Source organism: Calypte anna, chromosome 2 (genome assembly GCF_003957555.1).
Source record: "Calypte anna isolate BGI_N300 chromosome 2, bCalAnn1_v1.p, whole genome shotgun sequence".
NCBI classification, from domain to species: Eukaryota; Metazoa; Chordata; class Aves; order Apodiformes; family Trochilidae; genus Calypte; species Calypte anna.
Window position 1 is genome coordinate 83458689 of NC_044245.1, and position 15843 is coordinate 83474531.

Consider the following 15843-nt stretch of genomic DNA (forward strand, 5'->3'; position numbering starts at 1 on the left):
TCATAGAATGGTGGGCATTACTTTGGAATGAGAAAGATTTGAAATAGTATTTATATCTCTACTGACATAACAGAAATACAGATCATTCCACTGTAGGCGAGAAAAGCAACATTTCCACATTAAAATATTAGACTCTAATATACATTGGACTATACCTTGGATTAAGTATTGCACTGTGAGCACCACTTAGACAAAGCATCATGAGATAAAACACTTAAAATTAAAAAAAATGAGGTTGTTCATAAGATTTTTCTCTGTGTCCTGGTTTTCTGTCAGTAATCTGGCTTATTGTCCAAAGCAAATGTTGATGGCTTGCAACATTTGACACAGACCTTTATTTACAGATGTTTCTGCCTGGGTCTCTTCTTAATGAACCTCTTCCTTCAAACTCAGAGACCTGACTTAAGCTCAGAAATTCACTCTTGACTCTGGAGTTAATATATGTAAATGAATGAAATGTGACCTTCTCCTCTCCCCAACAGGCCCCATTTCTGATTTTTAATTTTGTCTCAAGGACACTTTGTTAAAAAAAAGTCAAAAAATGACAAAACATGCCATGGCTACCTGTCATCTCAAGTCAATGAAAAGAAGAAGTTACACTATCTAAGAGTGTTTTATTCAAAATTCACAGGAACTGTTAAGATCAGAAGAGATTATATTTCTGCAACAGTCTTCCTTTGAAGCTGTTGTTCACTAACTCATAATATTTTCATGGATATTTTAAGGAACATTCTCCCCTCGTGGTGTATTCAAAAGCTAAAGTCAAGATTCATTTAAAAAAAAAATCATATTATCATTAGACACTAACACAGAGATGAGAAATTTCTATTTAAAGAACCATATGAAGAAATTATAGATAAGTAAGCCACCATTTAAAAATAAAAAAAAACATGTTTTGAAATGTGAGGTGTAAATTCAAGCTTAACACATGCAACTGATAACTGAAATGGTTCTGAAAAAATCCTAATTGAAATATATCCTTTTCTTAAAAACCACTCCAAATGCCTTATGTATGCAAACACTCCTTATTTCTAAGGAACTATATTTCTAAGGAAGGGGGCTTCTAAAACCAATAAAGTTGAGTTTTGTCCTTAGCTTGACTCTAACAGCAGGCAAGGAAGCTTAATTGAAAACCTGTCTAGGATTTATCTAACAGCAAGCTTCTACACAGGTGAAAAAAAAATTCTGGAATAACAGCTCATAAGGCATTTCTGGCCTTTCTTATTCAGTACAAGTTCTAATTTCTACATGTTTTAGCAATCTTCCTTTCTGTTCTAGTTTTTTAAGTATTTCAAAGCTGAGTATCTGAGCATGAAAACACTCAGTTTTAGACATACAGAGAATAGCACTCCAAACTATTACCAACAGTCAGTGCTGAGCCACAAGAAGTGTGGCAGAATTTTGCATGCTCTGGCTTATCTGCTGTGAGCTGTAAATGAGGAGTTTGACAGAGTTGTACAATAAGCTCCAGTACCTCCTTTCCTTTAAAACCAGGTGTACTTCTTTTGATAAATAAACGGTCTTATCAGTTTCAGAGAAGATTTTCAGCTCTTGGCCCTAATTCTGAGGACACTTACATTGCATTTTATTTCTGTATGGTCTTTCATCTACAAGAAAAGTGCACCTGATTACCATGAATGCTGCTGTGATAAGTTTATATCTGGATCTTCATTTTTTGTTAGAAAGAGAGAGGATGTAGCTTTGAAGTGCATCTCCATATACTCTTTTTTTTTACTTTTCCTCTGCTCAAACCAAAAGATTATCTTATGACTTTAGAGAACATCCTAGCCACTAATCTCTACTTGGGATTTATAAGGTTTCTTAGATGTGAATAAGTAACTTGAGAGCACTGCATGTGTCTACACATTAAATCTCTGACCCTTTTGACGTTTCCCTGTCACTTAACTTTTTCTGTGGGGAAAAAAATCACTTATTCTTAGAAACACAAGCTTTAAAAGTTTCTTTCCCCCCCTCTCCCCTAAAATAGGTTATCAGTGATGTTACATTATGCAGCACCGTAATCCCTGAGGTGTGTGATCAGTCTCATATTTCTCATTGATCAAAGAACACCCCCCAAAAGCTCAGCAAGCAGATTCAGCACGTACACAGAGTGCTCAGATGTTCAAAATAGCCGCTTACCAATGCAAATGTTAGTAGACCACTGATCAAAGTGACCCATAAAACTGTCTTCCTGCTTTTCAGAATTTTTTCCCATCAAAAAAAAAAGCTTTTAAGTCATCGTTTCTCATAACTGCACTTATTTCTTCAATAGCTCGTAATGGAGGAAGGTAATGGGAACAGCATAATTGCTAGAATCAAGAGAGAATGTGTTTAATACTGCACTGTTCAGTCAAGTGGGTGAACAAATGAAGGTAGATAATGATGAATTAACTCTATAGTGGTGCTGAATTCCTTTCAGCACTTCAACCAGTATTTAAAAAAAACTTGCAATTTTTTGCTACTTAGAGCCAGAAATGGTGATATCGCAACAAAACAACCATCGTTATCAGATGACAGGCACCAATATGTCACTCTGGAAGCTGCCTATACGCTTCCCAGTTGAGACGAAAAATCGTGAGAAAAGGAGGGAGCCTCCAGACTTGCTCTCCTGAGATTTGACACAGGAATATTCAGAGTGGCATTGGCAACAGACTAGAATTGTTGGGTTTGACAGATAGGAACATGTAGTGCTGCACTGAGATGAGGTGAGTTTAGCTTCTGATTTTCTCCTGGTTTTGGGGGGGAGAAAGACAGAAGCCTTCCTGTGTGATTTTGGGGGGATTAGTTTGCTGTGTGGATATTGGCTAATGTAGAACAAATAGTCTTAATTCCTATTTAGAATCTCTAGTATAATTTATGCATGAAAATTGTTGGTATGTTTATTTAGCCAGCATTAGTCTATTTTTTTTTTTTTTTTTAAGGGAAAGAATAGCACTCACCTTGTTAAAAGATGACATACAGTTTTAAAGATTAACTCATTTATTTGGTTAAATAATCAAGAAAAGTCACTAGTCTGTAGCAAATGGTACTTAAAACATATGCACAATACAGTTTCTGCAATACAGTAAGAAAATACCTCAAAAAATTCAGTTCCCAGTGTATCTCATCCACCCACAGGTCAATTGTCAAAATAATAATGGAACTTGCAGAGAAATATCTGAGATTATGTAGAAAAAAAGAAAAGAGGGAAAAAAAAAAAAAAAAAGGAAAGATGATGTTTTAATATTTAAAACAATTATCATTGTAGTTGGCAATCTGAAGCATAACACAAGATTTTGATGACACATGATTGTCATTATTTATAACTGTATCTGTGTTGCACAGTACCTCCACCACAGAAGTTCCTTTCATTGCCCTAAGCCAGTTTGCAAACACATAAAAGAAAAACCCAGCTAATGACTAGGAATAGCAGATCAGCACTCTCAGACCATTCTGTCCAGAGTCCTTTCACTGACAGATATTATGAAGGAGCTGACTGCATTTTCTCAGCTGGAGACATGACCTTTCTAGAGCAGTTCTGATACAGGTAATTAAAGACAGAATAAGACATGTGCTTCCCACTCTCCAGACTCATCTTCTTAAAGCACAGCAGCTGGCACTGGATCTCCTTGAATTGCCCCAGCTCAGGTCCTTCCTCAGCTGGCAGGAACAGCAGCTAAAAGAGCAAGGACCCAGAACAAAGTGTGGATCTGGCCATCTTTGTCTAATAGGTGTCTCAGGTGTCTGCAGAGATGCATTCAGTGCCAAATAAACCACACGACAATTACCAGGATAAAAAGTTTTGGGCTTTTACTAAGTAAAATAAAGTGCATGGGGTTTTTTTGTTAGTTTTTAAGAACTGCTGTTATCATGTGTACTTTCTGAGAATTTCTTAAGGCCTTGACAAAAAGCATTCAGATGAATAACTGCAACTGACCAAAGAGCTTGGCCCAGGATCAAGGTAACAGTGGTAAAAAAATGACAAAACTGAAAATGAAATCTTGTATTTTCTTCCATATTTCTATTCTTACAAACACAATAGCACTTATAAATTGTATTTCAGCACTGGCAGAGTTAAAGAACACATATTCAACTCAGTAAGCTATCTGCATGAGGAATTACCACAAGAGTCAGGGCACCCAGCTTTGTGAGGTTGTGCAAGATCATATTTTTTGATTTTCACTGGCACTGTCTAGACATTCATGAGGTCAGATTCTCAGCTAGCACTGAAGTTTAAAACACCTGCTGATATTGGGACTCTGCTCCTAAGTTATTCATTTTGAATACACTCTCACTAGTGATACTGAGTTTAATTTAAAACATTACTATTAATTCTGGAAGAGCTCAGAAATACAGATTCTTTCAAATGCATGCACAAGGAAGTACAGAAAAATACGTGTGGTAAAAATAACCATGAATCAAAAAGTAAATCCAGAAAATGTAACTTCCTTATGTACTTTCATATGCATCTCATGAGAATGGTTGTGTAGTAGCGTGCTGGCTTTGGCTGGGATAGAGATAATTTTTTTCATAGTACTTGGTGCAGGGCTATGTTTTGTATTTGGGCTGAAAACGGTGCTGACAATACAGGGATGGTCTGGGGTTTAATGAGCAGTGCTTTTACATTTTTTTTTTAATGAGCAGTGCCTTCTTACCCCACCACCCCAGTAAGTAGGCTGGAGATGCACAAGAAATTGGGAGGAAACACAGCTGGAACCGCTGACCCCAGCTGATTGAAGGGATATTCCCTATACTGTCATGCTCATCTTATGGGAAAAGAAGGAAGGGGGGATGTTCAAGGGATGGTGTTTGAATTACCAAATAACCATTACATGTGATGGAGTCCTGCTTTCCTGGAGGTGGCTACCAATGGGAAGAAATTAATTAATTCTTTGCTTTGCTTTGTTTGCAGGTGTAGCTTTCGCTTTCCCTATTAAACTGTCTTTATTGCAACCCACAAGTTCTTTCATTTTTACTCTTAATTCTCTCCCCCATCCTGCTGGAAGTGAGTGAGCAAGTGCCTCTGTGGGGCTGAGTTGCCAGCTGGGGTTAAACCATGAAAAGGAGATTTAACTTCCCATTACTAAACAAGAGGAAATGAAAAAGTCTGCAGGAGTAATTGAATTGGCTCAATTATTAGTGAAACATTCAGAAGATACTAATCTTCCTTAATCTACTGAATTCACTAAATTGGCAAAGGAGCTGAAGAACTGGCAAGTTTGAATTGGTTTCATAAAATCCTCTGTTTCTCGCAGAGTTCAGGATTTGTTTGTTTTGTTTTTTAAATATCCTGTGGCTAAATACAGTACTTACAGGACATAAACATTCTCAAAATCATAGGGAAAAAGGAAATACCCACCTCTCTAAAACACTTTCAAAATGAGAGCATCCTTTGCCTCAAAAAGTGACATCTCCCCTCCCCCCAAGAAAACAAACCCAACCCCAAAAACTTGGAACTTGGATTTCATACATGCCAGAGACTGCATGTTCATATAATATCAAAATCTGACCCCTCATATATTTGCAAATCCAGATCTTTTGTAACATTTCTTTGCATAAGAAACAGGTAAGTGCAGGAATGGAAGATTTCCAGACAGGACTCTACCTCTTCTGTGGCTGCAAACCACAGTCCTGATGAGTTTGGTCACCTTTTCTGTTGCAAGAATAGAAATAAAAACTCAGCTGTCTTCTACAAAATTGCTTGCATGAACTTTACCATGTATCATCTCCCAACATAAGAAAAAAAAAATAGTAAGAAAAAGAAATCCACACAAACAATCAATAGTTAAAGAGTGTGTTTTTCCCATTCTACCATCAAGCACTACAGTAATGTTACACAGGAATCACTGGAGCCAGGTAAGCCAAAGAATAAGCTTCATGATATTCAGAAATCAACAAGGGAGAAATGACATAAAAGACATAAGATGAGTGAAATAACTGTTAAATGCTGCCTATGGAATATGGAGGGATGATTAATTACATTTCTTTCACTACAGTTCTGCTGCAATATTCAGACAGAAAATAAGGTTTCCAAACTTATTAACTGGATTGTTTGCAAGACACTAAAAGAAGATTCTGAGGTTTCATTTCTTCTTCATCTTCTATTGCCATGTTCATATAAGGGCTCACCACTAGAGAAGTGAAGATAATATTGTTGACAATACCCCCTCTAAAAGGGAATTGTGGTCTAAACTGCTCACAAAATAAGAACTGGTTCATAGTATCAACATGCCTTAGCAACTCGGTCTAGTGAAAATTGCCTCTGCCCATGGCAGCGAGTTTGGAACTCAATCATCTTTAAGGTGCCTTCCAACCCAAACCATTCTATGATCTTCAAAGTCCTTCCTAGACACATGCAATAGATGAGTACTTGCCCTGCCAGCCTCATTCCTACATGAACTGCTGGAAACCCAGTCACCAACAACAGCAGGTAAAACCATTGGCTACTCCTCTGATGTAATAGCTCTCGTATCCATCATTCTCACTAGTTCTTACTTAGTCTAAAAATAATTATTTTTTGATTTAGAAAGTATTATTGTCACTGAGTTCTCATAATAGAACTACAGTTACGGTTAGCAATATTTCTAGGTATTTTTGAAAGAGAGGAACCTCACAAATACTCTCTAATATTCAAGATAGACTAGTTTTATAGTGGAAGGCAGGTTTCATCAAAGCCTGAACTCTGAAGACAGTTAATTTTTTTTTCATTGGAGAAAAGAAACACAGAAAGGCACCCTCTACACACGGTAGCTGTGCATACATTTTCTAGACTTGGTATGCCCACACAGAATATGGGAAATGAATACTAATTCTTTATGAGGGAAATTAAAACAGCTAAGGCTTTGAAAATAGGTATATCTATAATCCCCTCTTCCCCCTTTATCCCTTAAATGAATATTACAAAGATAATTGTAAAAGCAACCCCAAAGCTTTTAAAATCTAACATAGCAAAATAACAAAGGTTTTTTTAAAGGCTAATGGGAAATAAGAATAAATCTGCTAAATCAATCAGTCTCAAGAGACTCACTCAGATGAAATAGAACTACAGAGAGAATACCTGTCCCTGCTCTTGCCAACTCTGTCCTTGCAGGTGGATCCTTGCCTCCTAACCTAATTTCAGACAGATCAATTATTTCGAGTTGCAGCAAATACTAAACAGTCCCCTCTTGTCCCTACAAAGGCTATTTCCCTTGTTTGTGAAAACCAGCTCCCTAACTGTCAGCACTCCCTATTTCTAAATCTGAGAAATTTCTCAGTCCACAGGGTTCCAGTCCTTCAGAGAAGGCTGATCTCTACATGTAGAAGCATCTCTCTCTTCCTTAGCACCCTCAAGAGATTCCACAGAAAGAGAAATCTCACCTTTCTTCCATAGGCACTGATGTGATTGCCTTTAATTTTTAAGGAGCACATCATATGAGCAGTGAATGAAGCATGAAAAAAAATCCCAAACATTTTTTCAGTTTTCATAAGACAAGAGATTCATATATTATCAAATATTGATACTGCAGGCATCCAGATGTTTGAGATTTATATTTATTTATTTTATTTTTCTCTTAAGACCTTGCAGAATAACCTGTCTTGTCTTTTATCTTCTTGACTTCTTGGCCCCTAGAAGCACAGATGCATGTTAGTTGTTTCCCCCCCTGGTTATTCTCTTCTTCAAGCCCAGGCTTGTTCATGATACTCATATAAGAAGTGTAATAGCTTCCTATAACCCTGAAACTCTTCTTCTGAAACCATGTTTTGACAGCTGCATCAAGCAATTGTTTTTTTAAATACTTATGATAAACATTACAAAGCACCTTGCAATTTCTTATTTCAATGAGGTTAGTTCTGTGTAGTCATTCTTTCAGAAGTGACATCTAATGCCAGAGAGCTACTACGGAATAACTTCTATATCTATTTGATTTTCAAACGTGTATATATATATATATATATATATACATGTACATATATATATATACACGTACATATATATATATACACGTACATATATATATGTACATATATGTATACACTGCAGTCCAAGTTTCTGTTTAAGATGAGCTTAACATATTTGTTGACTAAGTAAAAATTCTGGCAATAATAGAATAAGAATGTGACTTTCAGGAAAGTTTAATAGGATGGGGTATTTCAGTGTTTTTTGGTTCTTTTGTTTTGTAGTAGTTTGAGTTTTTTTCATTTTTCTTTTTTTCTTTTTCTTTATTTTTGATGATATTAGTTAACTAACTAAATAAAAGCAAATAAATAGTTCTAATGCTGTCTTCTAGCCTTCCCCAACCAGCATTCGCACGTCTGCCCACATTACTCTATGTAGGGTTTCAGGGTGGAGATAGCTCAGATGGCAACAGATCAAGAACAAGGATTTAGTTTGATGGCTCCTACCTTGATACAGCACCATCTGTATTATATGGAACCCAGTGCTTTTTCATAGTTACACTACCAGTCAAAATTGCAGGGATATTTAAAGCATATAAAGCAAAGTACTTTGTACAGAGATGTCCACAGAGTTTCTGAGAGACTTCACCATGAAAAGAACCAGACAGGCTGTCAGATGCAAGCATGGAGTAGATTACAGAGTAGGAAAAAAGAAAATTGTGATCGAGCTAGGAACAGAAAAAATATCTCTACTATTTTCTTTGGTGATGTGGAGCTACTGGCAAGTCTGTAAACCAAACACAGGCAACAGCATACAGACCTAATCTGTATCATTAGGTAACCAGAGATTTATTTGAAGTCATAAATCCCCATACTCCATTAGCCCAGTTTTACAGAGCAGCTACAGCAAAGTCAGTACCTTCTAGTAAGTATCAAGCTGTCCTAGCACAGTAGAGGGTCAGGTCCCTTATTGTCTCTCACATTCTTACAGATGGGCAAGTGGAGGAACTCCTGTGTTACAGACTGTGGTTTGATGTGTGGGCTTTGGCAGACAGAGTGTTTTTTCAAGGAATTATTTTACTGTAATTTAGCCTTTATTGTAAGTCATGACACATCTTTTTTGTGCTGCTTTCTCTGTTTTAGCTTTTAAAATGAACAGATCTTTCTGTCTTGTGTTTCAGCTCATAAATTTTAATATTAGTTACTGTAAAAGATGACCTGAAAAGGATTTTAAACTATTTGATTTTTGCTTCTTCATTGCTTTACAATGAACAAAAATGCCTAAGAGATTCTAGACTATTTCTATATCATATATCCCCCCCTACCTTCCCTTTCTACTTTTACTTTATACATTTCATCTCTCACACTCCGGCTTCACTCAAGTTATGACTGCACATGATAGATCCCTAACAGCCAAGCTGAAGAAGTAATAAAGACTTTTGGGACAAGTGTCTGTTCTGTTCCATGATCTGTTATTTGCATTCTCATGACCGCTGTGCTACTCTGGGCAACTATCTGGCCTTCATCTCTTCTTCCTGAAACTCTACAGTCATTCTACTCACTTGTTAGACTCTTAATTTGATGACTGATGATTTTGGTGTGGGTTTCCATAGAGGGAGGCAAAAGGTACTGTCAGAAGACCTCCAAGTCTCTGCTAAAGACCAGAAAAGTGGAGCACCCATGTACAAATGTATCAGCATTTAGAAAAAAAAAAAAAAAGTTCTAAACCCCAAAACCCAATTTACACCACAAGGTAACACTTGTGGGTTTTTTTTTTTCTTTTAAAAAAGAGATCAAGATGCATTTCAAAAAAAAAAAAAAAAAGAAGAGTTGGATTGTAAATTTGCAGGGAAAAAAAGAACGAAACATACAGAATCCTTAGTTCTAAAAAAGACTGCTACACAAAGATGTTCTCTCACCCAAAGTCAGGTCAGAGAAGCATCTGCATCTAGGAATGGAGAGTACTCCTTAATCTTTCATTTTATGTGCAGAAAAAAAAAAAGACCAAGCCAACTTCTAACTTCTCAAAAAGATCAAAAAGATCAAGCCAACTTCTGAGCAATAGTTTTGTTCTGCAAAGACACGAGTTATCTTTTTCATATTTGTTAAACTGAAGCATTTAAAAAATGTTAAGTCTCTACTGGGAGTGTAATGTGAAAATCCACTCAGTGGTGCATGTTTCTGTAGGAAGTTAAAGTGCTAGCAACTCAATTAATTCAAGTTCACTTATTCCATCAACCCTAAAAGATGAGAACATTGGGAAATGTACAGTGAAAAACCTTTATATAAAATGGATTTTATTCTATGGAAAACCAAATTAGAAGACATTTTTTGGGGTAGAGAGCTATGCATGCTGTAAGCATGCTGTGTCACTAGAGCATGAGGCTCCTGCACTCAGAAACTATTTGAAAATCCACAGGTGGGCAATCATCAAAATTCATTTTAGAAGAGGTGCACCCTCAACCCAAAGCACAACTCTGATTTGTGAAGAAATTCAGTTGCATGCAGCAGCTAAGTATCTCAGACCTCCAATACAAGGCAGTGTTAAAGATCTCCAAGTCCTTGCACAGTCCCAAAAAAGTCTGCAATAGTGGTGTTTGAGGACATTAATTTATCTGAACAGTTCATAATTACTTACTCCTATCCAAAATACCAGGCTAGTTAAGAAACACTCCCTCTGCAGTGAAATTGAAAAGTAAATTGTGGGTCATCAAAATGTTTCATTTCACAGTGTTTTGGGTTAGTGCACCAGGGTTTTGGTAGCAGGGCTGGGGGAAACAGGCCTGTCTCCTGTGAGAAGCTGCTGGAAGCTCCCCCAGCTCACCAGTAAATGCAATTTAATATCAAAATAACAAAGGAGCAGATAAATCCTCCTGTAATATATATTGACAGAATTTACTGGATACTGTAAATTCTGTTTGCAATCATTTGTACTTCGGTATGGACCTGTTTTAGTTAAGAGCCAGAGAGAAGGGAGATGCATTCATAATAAAGAGTTAAAAAAACCAAGAAAATATTTATTACAACCACTGAGATGTGTGTTGGCAGTTTCTTGTTTGTGTTTAATTAGTTTTCCAAATGCCCCATTCAAAATCTCAGATAGCATCCCATCATTGTTAGGATCTATAATTTCCCTGAAGTATTTAGAGGATTGCAGAGATCATTGGTTATCAAAGGAATAAGATTAGACATGAAAATATAATGCTGGAAAAATAGATTTCAACAGCAATACAGAGTAGCTGCATAATGGAACTTTTAGTATGTTTCACTTTTGTTCTATCATCTTGTTAGAAGGTGTTTTTTTACTGACACTGGTAATATGGCTTTTAGACAGACCAGCAGTGCCCTATGCAAATAGTCCTTGAGGAGATGGCAAGCTTTTCATTGTTGGAAGTGTTTTTACCTGTTTATTTTTGACAAGGTCAAAAAAACCTCCTTTAATTCAACTTTACACTTCACCTATGATGAAAAGAAGATGCATGCTTGACATAAAAATAACCTACAGACTTCAGCATCAATTAATAAACTTTATAAAGAATTCCTACTAATAATTGTATCTGGAGCAGCAACTGAGCAGAAATACACATCCCTGTCAAACACATGGTTGTGAAGTGTTCTGTTAATCATTTATAAGCACTGAGCAACTCACCAAAGTCTAATTCTATTGTGTGTATTTCAGATGAACAATAATTCAAACAAACAAAATACATTTTGCAATTGTTGTATAGCAAACTTTTAGAAAACTCCTTTCTTAAAAAAAATTTAAAAACATAAAAAATTCCAAACCCCACAGATCAGAAACCTGTCGTTAAAACAAAACCAGAGAGATTAGTTTTTACTTTCTTATGTGGTAGATAGGAACTGGAAAGCCAAGAGTGAAGAAGTTTAAATCCTTCCAAATCAGCAATAGCAGTTCAGAAATTCCACAAACAGAACTCAACTAAGCTTCCTAACTTTTCATTTACCAGCAGATATCCTCTCTCCATCGCCTAAGTGCAGAACTTTTGAAGAGGTCCCCATGTGATTTCTTTAGACTCTAACCTGGGCACATTCACTAGTGGGAAACATTTCTAAGAGCAAGCAGAACATAAAACCCCTGACAAAGTTATGTTAGACAGTGAGCTAAGACATTTAGATCACTAAATGTCACTACTAAATATTTTTTGGGTTAGTGTGCCTGAGAGCAGCAACCATTTGTGTGCCAATGCAACTGAAATTCTCTCTGGAATCGGTCACACAATTGGTCTGCATCTGCTCTATTTTCATATCTGAACTCAAACCAATGTTACTTTATTAATGCACAGCGAGAATAATCAGTCATAGCTATTAAAAAGAACATGCCCTTGGATGTTCTATTCCTTTCCTGTTTCTCTGATTTTGCAAAGACTTTGGCAGAAGTGATTTTCTTTTATTAGCACGCAATAATAAATTATGCAACTGACATCTGAAAATCCAGCAACAGTCATTTGCATAAGAGAACACTTATACTGGCAGCATTTATTTTTCAACAAGGTCAAAAATCTCTGTCAGTTCTAAACCAAGTCTACTCGGTGATGAACTGGAGCCCTACACTTTCATGGTAGAAATCTCTCATTAATAAAGAATAAACATTTCACTGTACGTGTAGAAGTGGTGTAAAAGATGACACTTGAGGAAAACAAAAACTTTTTCCTTCACTACTTCCAAAAGATTGACTTTTCCTATATCCTCTGAGGCACTTTAATTTGCTTTATATTACAGTCCTATTGGGAAAAATCCACTAAATATAATTTTTACCTTACATTTAGTATTACTTTCATAACCATTAAAAAACTGATTATTCTTAATAGATCTGGATCCAGATCTGGCAATCTCAATTTACTTTTCAGAACCAAGAGAGTTCTTTCAGCTGAGTGTATACCATTTGCTAAGCATGTCCTTTGGTGTGTATTATCCTTTAGATTTATTATGATGTAAACTGTTACTTTTTTTTTTTTTTTTTTTTTTTATGAGAATAATACTATAGATCTCAATCATAGCCCATAGACCAATATTGTACGGAGAAAGCATCTAAAACAAAGCTGTTGTTTTAAGAGAAATGTAACTAACTTAGATAGTTGTTTGCTTTACCTAATGAATAGGGTAAGAATAGTCTTTCACAATTTACAATGTGTGGAAAAACATTTGTGAGTTATAAAGAATTGGGGGTTTCCAATGTGTTGGTTTCTAGCTCATCCACTTCTTGTTAAGTAGAAAACTCAAGTAATGAAAGTAATGCATAGCTCAAACAACTCCAAGTCAAGTAGTCCTTAATTTTGGTACTGAAATCTTAAATTTCATTAAGACAGCTCACATTTTCACAGTTTATTTTTTATGTCAAAGTCCAAAAGTCTACCCACTTTGTGCATAATCTTTCACTAAATAAGAAATCAATAGCCATCCCCATGTGTTATGTGATCAGAGGAACAGACTTTCCTCCTGCAGAGAGCCATCTGAGAAGCAAAGCTGCATGTTGCAGTCTGAGCATGGGAAAGGTCTCTCAAACATATGATTACAGTCAGAAGTGGGCTCATACAGCTACCAGTGTCAAAAATGTTTTCCGTATGGGGTCCATGAACCCCTGGGAATCTTTGTAATTCCTCTGTTGAAAGTGACCATGAACAGTATTCTCATAAACGCTACAGAAACCTAATTATCAGATTTCTTAGGAAGGGTGCACACACTCTTGAAAGAAAAGAAACAAACTATACAGGACAAAAAATCTTAAAGGCAAAGCAGTGATTCTGACACTCATTAAAGCTGATAGAATAATTGAACAGATTTGAAATATTTTCATATGTGTTCAGACTAATTTTTCTGAAAGACCTCTTCCACTTTTATTCTTTTATTCTTTCCTTTCCCTTTTCGTTTTGCTACTGGCAACAGATGTAGTTCAGAGATGGGAAAGATCATGGAATCACAGAATGGTTTGGCTGGAAGGGACCTTAAAGTTCATCTAGTTCCAACTGCACCTCATGGGCTAACACACCCCCTGCTAAATCAGGTTGCTCCAAGCCCCATCCAATATTGCCTTGAACACTTCCAGGGAGTGGTCATCCACAGCCTCCCTGGGTAACCTGTCCCAGTGTCTCACCACCCTCACAGGAAAGAAGATAAATAAGGGAGAAGGGAACAATAAGATAAAATTAAAAAAAATTAAAAATAAAAAAGTTTAAAAATAAATAAAAAAAAAGGTTAAATGCTATTAATTAGTTTAGAATCCATCTTTATTGAATTCTGACATAGTAGAAGAAGCAGTAAAGTAGAATTTGAGCCTAGTCTGTAAGCCATGCATCCCAGCCTTTCTATGAGGGTTCTTTCCCTTTAATCATATTACAAAAGAAGTCGTCTGGGGTGCCAAAGAAACTTTAGACTGGATATTAGGGAAAAATTATTTACTGAAAGAGTTGTCAGGCACTGGAACTGGCTGCTCAAGTAAGCGGTTGAGTCACCATCCGTTGGAAGTATTTAAAGGACATGTAAAGTAGTGCTGATTAACAGGAGTTTAGTGGTGGATTTAGCAGTGCTAGGTTAACTGCTGGACTTGATACATCTTCAAGGTCTTTTTCAATCAAAATTATTCTATGCTTGACACATTCTTCTCCATAGAACAGCTGCACAAGTTTTAGACTGTTCATTTACAGGTATAACAACCAGATTTATGTAATGGAGAGGCTGGGAGAAGCAAATTAAGCAAAAATGTGTGAGTTCTGTAACTCTTCCCCTATGAGAGCACAGCTGGATTGATCTTGTTTAATCTCCCAGATTCAACAGTGTTAACTGCTTCACTGATGTTCTCCCTTTCCTAGGAAAAATGATGATGCAAAGAACTTATTTCTCCACTCTCAGAGAAATAAAAATTTTTTCAGCTTCTTAAAGGGGGCTACCCATAAGTAGCACCTTAACTCTAGCACTATTCTAATCACAACCAGAGCTACAATTCCCTAAAATACAAGCATTCTCTATTCTATTTTTTATTTTTACATTCCACCCACTTTGCAGCAACTGTACAGCATAGCCCACAGACGCCTGCATCTAAGTTAGCTCACCAGCTATTTTCCAGTGCCATGTATTACAGATATTTAGGTACATGTAGAGTGAGATTCTACATTATTCATTACATTAGTAAGTTTTAATCAAGGAACTTATCAAGAAAGTAGGGCAAGGCCAGTTTGGTCAACCTCAGGCTGATTAGTCTGCAGATGAGTTATGATGCACTTTCTCAAGAGGATCTGTTTGGATTTGAGAGCAAAATTATTCCTAGCATCAATCCACATGTGTCCTTTTTTTTTTTTTTTTCTGTTCAAAACTCAAACTAGCGACTGTGATTAAAAATGAAATGCAAATACTTCTGAAAAAAACAAGATGATAGGAACAATTTCATGATTTCTCACTGACATCATCAGGCCTGCACATAACAGTGCAATTATTGTAGATTAGGTGAGCAAGGCTAGGTACAAGTGGGAGATCTTTGCCAGGCAAAAAACATCTGTATAGGTAATTTCATTCTACAGAAGCAGAGACATCTTCCAGACAGAAAGATAAAATTCTATCATGGTACTCAACGGCAGAAAAAAAAATATATAAAATAAGATTTTCCTCTCCAATTTCCTAAACTTTTAGACACCTTGCTGATAGTGGCTGCATAAAAATCCAATTGAAATTATAATCATATTTTTTGAAAGAACCTCTTCAAATCACGATTTTATAAAAGATAATGAATACAAGAATATTATAAAATTATCTCATTACAAAGTCAATGCTTTCAGCAAGATTTAGCAGAGTAAAAAAGGTAAGGAAATCAGAAAGCTAATCACTGGTTGAAGTAAGGCTTCAGTGTTCTGGCTGTAGTTTAGCAAGGTTGAGACATCACCATTTCCATTTACACACTTGACACTGCTTCCCTTTCAAGTTACCACTCCACCCTAATAACCCAGAATAAATGTAGATACTGTTGCTCCCTGACAC